The following is a 9,417-nucleotide window of genomic DNA, read 5'->3' as shown; positions in this document are numbered from 1 at the left end:
ACATAATCTATGGTGCCAAAATCAGCAATGAAACATACTTCCCTGTGTCATGGCCATCATATATTGTTTGAACCAGTGAGGCCCTGAGGCCATCCCGTATGACTGGCAAGATTTTGCTGGCCAAACCCCATAAACTATGGGAGTACCTGCGCAGAAGACATACTGTGTTCTAGGGGCCTTATTTATGAAGAGTGACGCATCGCTGCGTGAAAACAGCGATGCGTCACTTTTCATTGTGCCCTCCTTGCGACACCAATGATGAGTCATATTTACAGTATGACGCATCATTGCGCAAGGAGTTACAGATACATCAGTATTTCTGACAGATCTGTATGGCGCAAAAGTGACGCATTGCTGGAGTGTGTCACAAAAGTGACGCAACTCCAGCAATGTATCCTTTCACATGGGGCAAGCCCCATGTGAAAGGGCCTGCGTCAATCTTATGCCTGCTGTGAGGCAGGCGCAAGAAATTGACGCATTTGCATCCTAGAAGTGGTGCAGTGAAATCTTATAGATTTCACTGCGTCACTTCTATGACCCTTTCTTGCGTCAGAACGCCCCCCTGCATACATTATACCTGGCGCAGGTATAATGTAGAGCAGGGGTTTACAAAGTGACGCATCTACCTAGATGCGTTACTTTGTAAATATGGTGCAACGAGGCACATTTTTTACGCTGCTGGTGCGTCACAAAAAGTGACGCACCGGCGGAGTAAGAGTGACGCACGACCTCATTAATGAGGCCCTAGGAACATAAGGTCAAACTTGCCAAAGAGAACAATCTTCAGACATCAATAAGTGTTGATTCTCTATTCGGAGCACTGGTTGGAGAAACATTAGTAACTTTTTCTCATCGACGCCTGCACCACCAGGCTTTCAAGCATAGGGAGCTTTATCATAAAGTTGGGATCACAGGGAGTCAGCCTATGTTGCCCAGCACCAGATCGACTGACCAGAGCATGGCTTGGCCTGTAAGCACCTCAAATAAGAGTGCACATAAGAGTTTCATTTAATGGCAATAATGACTTAGAAGAAAGTGGACCTGGCTGAAGGATCTCAGTTAACAAGTTTGTCTTCGATTCAACAGAAGGCAACTGTAAATCAACCTCTTCTGCAAAGAGAAAGGCTTGATTTACTGTTGCCTACTCTTTTACACAGCTACTGTAAGCGCAGTCTCTGGGATGTGTCTAGTTCACTGGCACTTTGTAGATCTAGGTATAACCTATAATAAGTACAGTGAGAGGCTCTGCCTCGTCATTTTTGAGTCTCATGGGAAACATTTTCAATTGTCTGAACCGCACCAAAGTCAGTTAAGGCCTCCAGACTCTGATAGTACTGGCATCAAGGAAAAGGGCTTGGATCAGTCAACTGAACATTTTATGCTTTTTTGTACCTTGTATAATTCTTTTCGATTGCCCTTTTTATGCCACTTTATTTTTTAAGGAAATTTAAATCTTATAGGGAGGGGCTTATTTATTTACAGAATCTGTCTTCTGTTGAAATTTGTACTGCTGTTCGTAACTATATTATTACTGCAATTAAGCTAAGAAGACACTTTGCACTTTAGCCGTTGGGCAGTTAATCTTTTTTTATTATTATTGTTGTCAATCAATTTCAAGTGGTTTTTAAGATTTTACGTATTTTTTTACTTGGTTGGGAGGATGCATGGTGGGGCTGATAGGCTCTCAAGAACATTGACATACCTTATCTATTTTAAAAGCTTTATGACCATGAGCATTGGCTGACTATTGATTTTAGTGCCTTGTGATATTAATTAATGTTTTATTGTACATTGTTAATTTTAATGTGTATTGTTTGCATTTGCACTGTGCACTTTTATGGTTCTATTTGAAGAAAGTGTATTATTGATTGACTGTAATTGCAAATTCACTACTTTCGTCTTTGTGATCTCATAGCACAACATACCCCTGGAGCATGGAGACAGGGGCTCACTGTTAGATACTGGTGTTTGGGTAGGGTCCTAGGCTGGCGCAGTCATTATCTGCATGTAAGGGACTGGCATGGACCCTGGGGCCAGAGAGGAAGCATGAACTGGTGTCAGAATGGGCAAATACATAATCCCCTAAGGGTCAGTCTGGGCTGAGAGCGGGCTTGTTGTCCGAAATTCAACTGGATCCATGGACCATGTAAACAGAGATTTGCCTTTCACACCTAGATCACCTTCACGTGCATGGAGGTGCATTCATCATACAAATTCGAGTTATAGCTGGACCCAAGCACTAAAGGCACATATAATGCAGGTCAGTGACCAACCTCTGCTTTCTGTGGCAATGGCTTAGACTGAATCCTGTGATTTTCATGGGAGGTATGATCAGCGGTATACTGTCTGTATATTTTTCAAAGTTGTCATAAAACAGACAAAGTTGGGAGTTGAGCTCCGGATCTGCATCAAAGGACGTGGAAAGAAAGGAACTGGCGTCAGTGTGCATGGGTGGTGCTTCTTTGCAGCTGCACTCCATCACTTCCAATGTAGAACTGAGACACTGCAGACTGACAATGTGTGACCTACCAGAGCACAGTAGCATTGATGAATACATTCTCTTGATCAAATCTGGCACCCTGGGATATTCTTAAGGTAAGGAATCTGAGGCTTGAAGTATTCTTTAGATGTAACATGTTTGTGACCTTCTTTGAACAGAAAATAGGAGACATAATGATCATGCAGTAAATGCACTTACATTATCAACTTCTCGTTTGTTAAGGTAAACAGATGTGTCAAAAAGAGGAAGGTACTCAATAACTAATTCTGCTTACAGAAAGGTTTTTCACTGCACTCAAAATTAAAGAGGGCTAGGAATTGTTTACAGTTGATTTGATCAGAATGGCGGATGGGTTAAGTGTCATATTTCCAAAAGCCCTAGATGCATTAACATAACAAACTGTTATTGCCCACCATCAAATTATCATCTACCAATAGAAAAAAAATACATAAGAAATGACTGGATTGCAGTCACCCATCTTGCTTTGGGTAGAATTTATCGTAACACTTGCTCCCAAAATCACACCCCCATACATATATTGAGTAACTGCTTACAAGAGAATTGATACCATATGTGAGAGGTCACAGTGGGATTGGATATAACTTTGGATTTGCAGATAAAAGTGCGGAGCCCATGTTCACAAGACAATACTACACATCCCTACTAATATAATAAAGAGAGAGCCATAACCTTTGAGGCGGGTAATCTCAGGAACCACTGCACCAATCACAACACCTAATACAGCATTGGAAAGGGCAGTTGCAGCACAAGGACATAGGCTATGCAGACGCCCACCATATACATTTAAAAGGTAAAAGAACCGTGCCAGCAAAGTAGTCCCTTGTGGGCGTGTCTGCCTTGTGCTGTGGGCGTGTGCTGGGGGCCTGACAAACGCTGGGGGCGTGTGGTACTTTCCGCCCTTAATGCCATGTATCATATCGTGTGCTAATCCCACCCTGCTCCCTTTAAATACCCCTGCACCCCATAATAATAACCCACCCTTACTCCTCAAAATACCCCAACACCCTTAAACACTATCCCATCTTAGCCCTATAAATATACCCTGTACCCCAAAACGCAAACCTATCCCTAAACCCTAAAAATACCCCTGTACCCAAAACCCAAATCTAGCCCTGAACCCTATAAATACCCCTGTACTGCAAAACCCAAACCTCCCCCTGAACCCTAAAAATACCCCTTTACCCCAAATCCCAAACCTAGCCCTGAACTAAGCATGGGCGGAAAATCCGTTCCGCTCGCGGATTTTGCGGATTTTCGGTAAATTCGCAATCCGCAAACGCTCGCGAATTTACCAAAAATCCGCAAATTCGCACGCAGCGGATTTTTTTTCTTGGTGATACAATTTTGCGGCGTGCGGTGTAAGTTCGCAATTGCGAACATGTAGGTGCGGCGGGCAGCAACAATCTCGCACTCGCGAAATTACAAAAATTGCAATTCTGCACAAGAAATCCACTAGCAAGCAGCATAGACCTGAAAAAGATGATTTTCATCAGAATAACTCCTCAGGTTGACATTTGCCTGCACTTGTTTGGATTTGAGGACTTTTGACTTTCTTTGGATCACTTTTGGATTAGAAATCAACTTTCACAAGTAAGCTTGTTTGGGGCATTACAGTTGCTGTAATGCTGTTCTGCAGAAAAACGAGTTTTGCAAAAGTGAAAGCATTCAGCAGGTGCAAAAGTTCAAACTCATCATTAGTAACCATTCCCTGTAGTGCTTCCTGACTGGGGCCCCTCCAGAGTTCAGTTGCTAGTTGCAACAATTGTATGACCCTGCTCTGACCCTCACAGCAGGCTCATAGAATAGCTACAAGTAGGCCACAAAGGTCCTTGAAAAAAAAATTGCACTGCAACAGAAAGCAAATTACAGAAAAGGAAGCAGGTGCCAGACTGGAATTTTAAAACAGTGACACATTAATAAATCAACCCCAAATTAATTCATGTCAGTTGAAGCAGGGCAGGTGTGCTTGCTTTCCCCCCCATAATCTACAGTGATGATGAACCAGAGGGTGGCATTTATGTACCAGAGGGTGGCATGGGTGAAACAGAGGGTGGCAGGGGTGAAACAGAGGGTGCTGGGAACCTGTGATGATGAACCAGATGTAGAAACAACATAATCGCGACCGTTGCGAGCCGACATGTACGTTTGCAATTGCGAACTGGTACAAAACCCTAGGGAACTGGCAGAAATCCTTGCGAACACACAAAAAAAAAAAATCCGCAAATTTGCGAGAATTCGCAGATTTTGCGGATTGCAAGTTCGCAAATTTGCAAAATTCGCGAACGCCAGATTCGCAAAATTCGCCCATGCTTACCCTGAACCCTAAAAATACCTGTGTACCCCAAAACCCAAACCTACCCCTGAACCCTAAAATACCCATGTACCCCAAACCCAAACCAAGCCCTGAGCCCTTAAAATACCACTGTACCCCAAAACCCAAACCTAGCCCTGAACCCTAAAAAACCCCAAAACCCAAACCTAGCCCTGAACCCTAAAAATACCCCTGTACCCCAAAGCCCATACCTATCCCTAAACCCTAAAACTACCCCTGTAATCCCATCACCCAAAACTATATATGAACTCTTAAAATACCCAAACACCCCAAAACATATACCTCAGTACCCCAAAACATATACCCCTATACCCATACTTACCTTATCCAAACATTTAAAAAAAACATGCTTTTACCATTCATGCATTTACAACGAATTTCGTTGTAAATGTATGCGTGGTAAAAGCATATAAAATGTAATGCTATGCGTTATAATGGCATTGCAGAGTCATGGTATTTTCGTAATGAAAGTGTGCAGAGTGATGGTATGCGGAAAGAAAGTTGCGGAATAATGGGTGTTTACCCTCCCCCGGTAAGTACATTGGTGGCACGGCAGCCCACATCTCCAGCAACATACTCATATTTTTTAACCACCCATTTGAAAAATGCACAGGTCTCTCTCATTGATGGCCAGCACGACATACATTTTTAGACACACCTCCCGCCACAAGTTCTAGAATTGTGAACTTTAGAGCTGGGGAGCTACGTTCGAATCTTGGCATCAGCTCAACATCCTATGATTCCAGGCAAATCGCTTTGTCTCCCGGTGCCTACCACAAATGAATGTGTTCTTCGGTAATGTAAATTATGCTCATGCATGTTGTCGAGTTCACGCTATATCATATATTGCAAGGAAAAAAAAAGTAGGGAAACTCGTGTTCACACACTACTGAACGCGCACTCTTAAGTGCATCAGCAGAGCACTGTGAATCGGAGCGTTTCACAGGCCTGTCACAAATAGGAATTGCTATCAAAACGAAATCCTACAAAACAATATACTACTAGCCGGCAGTAATTCATACCCGGGCAACGTCGGGACGGGCTGCTAGTATGTCAATAAAAGTGCTTGGACCAGGACATGATAGGCAGGGTAGACTTTTTCCTATTCACTCAGTACCGGTAATCCCAACCAACCAACTGATTGGTGTACTCCAAGCAGTGCTCCCAGATCATTACTCAATTCATGTGAAATGTGGCATGTAGAATAAACAGCAAAACACTCCTACCAACCTTCTGTGAAAATTGTATTTGGCTTTACTGATAAAAAATGTGTTCGAAATAGAATGTCAACTAGCAATCTTGAAGTTTTTAGTCATTAGTGGCACAACAACAGAAGGGGATAATTTAGGAAATATGTGCATTCATTTCATAGGCCAAACAGAAGGAATGTAGAAGCTAATGAAGGAGCATGTACAATATTTTGATGGCATCACTACATTTGGCGATGGCAGATCCTTCGATGGTCAACTAATGATTATAGTAATGAGTTGAGAAGAATTAAAAAAAATATTGGAACAGAAGGAGATCGTGCACCATCAGCCCATTAATCAAAAAGTCTTTGAAAACTAAGAATATGGTTGGAGAAACCTTGGCATGGAAATCAGTGAAAAGAGTGAACCGAATTCTACTGCAATCTGGAAGCTCTGTCCACACAGTTATTATCAACTTATTTTAAGAAATAGAGCTCATCTGGAAGATTTCTGGTGAGAAGTACATCCTAAAGGGGGATTTTTAAAGGTGAGATTATTTTTAGAAGACCATGGTGAGTCTTCCCATCTTCAACCATTCCATCAAAGTATTTTGACAGCTTTATTAAAACCTAATAATCACACAGTCAAATCTTAATCTTTACACCCCACCTGTTTAGTGATTATTTACTATTAGATATTGTTGAAATAAATTGTTTGGCTCGCCAGTATAGCTGACCGGGCTATTTATCTAAATATGACTGGCTTTATCATGGGTCACTGCTGGACATCTATAACAACCAACTAATGGAAGTTTTGCATTATGCAGAGATGACCAACAACCCATAGTTAGACTTGCTTATGATAGAGAAGGTGTGTGTGTGTGCCTAAAAGCAGAGTTTCAGAGCTGGTTTACCCACTGCAGACTCAAAGGTCAAGGAGAGAGGAAGGAGTTAACATAGGGTTAAGGATATTTTTGTGTGTGTGTGCATTCATGGGATGTACTGCTACTTAGCTCGGCTTGCTTGCATTGGATCTTTAGCTTGAAACTCAGACAAGGCATTCTCAGGAGAGAGCAACTGCAGGATTGAATGGCATTGTCCAAACATGATCTTTCCGGAGTTACATTTTTGTAAGGCATTATATTCAAAACACAAGTCTGACCAGCTGGTCCTGCCTGCACACGCTGCCTAAGAAAAGGATGTTCACCCAGCTCTCCTGGCTTACACGAGGAAAATGGCAGAACACTTCCTCTGCATGGTACATCACAACACCACTTAGATAATGGTTTCTGTATACACCTGCAGGTAACAGGATGCTTTGGGAAGAGTCTGGAATGTCATCAGCAGGAGCTTATAGGTCTAGTGGAATGTTTCTGCTACTCCTATACCTTAATTAAACAAGAAAGATGCCGAACATTTTGGATATTTAAAGCTGTGAGTTGCTCACACTTTAAGATGCAATATGATTGTGCGCCCAAAGTATTGCATATCGCCCAGCCATCCTAACCTAAAGCTACCTGAAGTCTTTCTTAAGCGTGGATCGCCCAGCACGCATTGAAGGAGAATGTAAGACTACCTTCTCATTCATTATTACCTTATTGAATGCTTAACCTCTGCACATGTATATTTGATAAGATCATATTTATGATTGTTTGTTTTAAAAAGTATTATAGATCGGTTCTACCTAAATTACCTGGTTGTGGGCCAATATTTATTCCTGTACCAAAACAAATATATATACTTTATCCTGGTGACTGGGAGTGCATGTTATGGACGTATCATAAGCAAAGTATATGATCATTTTATTTACTTTGCATACTTGTTTATTAGGTCTTTGAAAGAGCAAACATGAATATCTTCTGGTCCCGACTAAAGTGAGAAAATTAGATGTATGCTGAGTTATAAGTCTGCACTTTATAAAAGATGGAACCAAACGAAAAATTTGAAGCAGTCTGGTGATCTAATCCGAAAATGCTGCCTCTAAATTAAGTGTATGAAGCAGAGGAAAGCGAAAACAAAATCTATTTATGGTGATTGTTCATCTCTACTTTTTTCATACAAAGCCCCATATTGCTTTTTGTACAATTTTTGCACATTTTTCAATTAAAAAATACCTACATGTTCTCTTTAGGTTTTTACACCTGTTGTAGAGAAGCATTAGGAATCTGAGATTGATTTATAGGAAGTGATTAACATGATGGTGGTAGTCTTTTGACTGCTTCGGTGTTTCCCACCCTGTAACTCGAGAAGAGGAAGAAGCCTTTGGGATGGCAAAGCCATCACCAGCTCAGCCACTGGGAATGCTACGGGAAAGCGATGGTGGTCACCGAACATTAGCCTTGTTGTTTCTCCACCATTTTTGGCAGAGCCTTCCGTGTGCACAATGGTTGCCTTGCATGGACATAAAGTCCTGCTAGCATCCCTAACAGGTTTTGGAAAACTTCCATACTATCAGGCACCCTTTTCATGTGCGAAAAGGATAAATACTGTGGGATACTTATCTAGTGCCCACTTGTAACATCATCTCCACCTTGCTGGTCAAGCATGGGCCAAATTGATTTCAGACTTTTTCTACTGTGGTAGATTCATGATGTCAGGAGAAGCCGTTAACAGTGAATAACAACATCCAACATCTCAGCAATTGTTAAATGTGGTCAACCTTTCACCTCCTGGTGGACAGTCCTGCAGCCAACAAGAAGTCAGGTTCTTTATCTGTGAAGAGTATCCTTTGTGAAAAATGTACTTTGATGTAAGTTCAAGATGTTGATCTTCGTCCAAAAAACGAGGCTTATACAAAGCATGTTAATATGTGAGGGGCATCATGGTAAGGTCAACCTGAACACTTTTAAGATTAAGATTCAAATTGAAAAAAATCTTTGATGCTGCAGCTAAATAGTAAGCGGTATGAGGCTAATATCAATGAAAAATAAAACCTAATACCTGGGAGAAACTCTCTACTTACGTGGAAGCGCAAACAATTAGATGAACTGGAACACATACTGGTATAATGATTGTAACAGTATGAATAGATAGGAGGTGTGAGTTATATTATCAGTTTAAAGTGCAACATGTTAAATAAAATTCCAAATTAAGTCACAAGTCTGAATCCTGGCAAGGCAAGTTCAGCATTATTCAAAAATGGCAAAATTGAATTCCTTTACTTTAGGAATTGAAAATATCTATTATATACAGTGACTGGAAATTGGAGGAGTTTAATATGCAGCACTGAAGAAAAAACAAATTAATTTTATGATTATAGTTTAAATTATATGGATCAAGGGGCAAAAACAACACACCATACAATTACAGTGGAGCCATTGCATGAGCCATATAGGCTGTTTAGACAAGCTGAGACTCAGGACTCACCTGAAAATG

The sequence above is a fragment of the Lissotriton vulgaris genome, chromosome 5 (genome assembly GCF_964263255.1).
Source record: "Lissotriton vulgaris chromosome 5, aLisVul1.2, whole genome shotgun sequence".
In the NCBI taxonomy this organism is placed as follows: Eukaryota; Metazoa; Chordata; class Amphibia; order Caudata; family Salamandridae; genus Lissotriton; species Lissotriton vulgaris.
The sequence above is the reverse complement of the archived record's forward strand: the minus strand, read 5'-3'. Positions refer to the sequence as shown.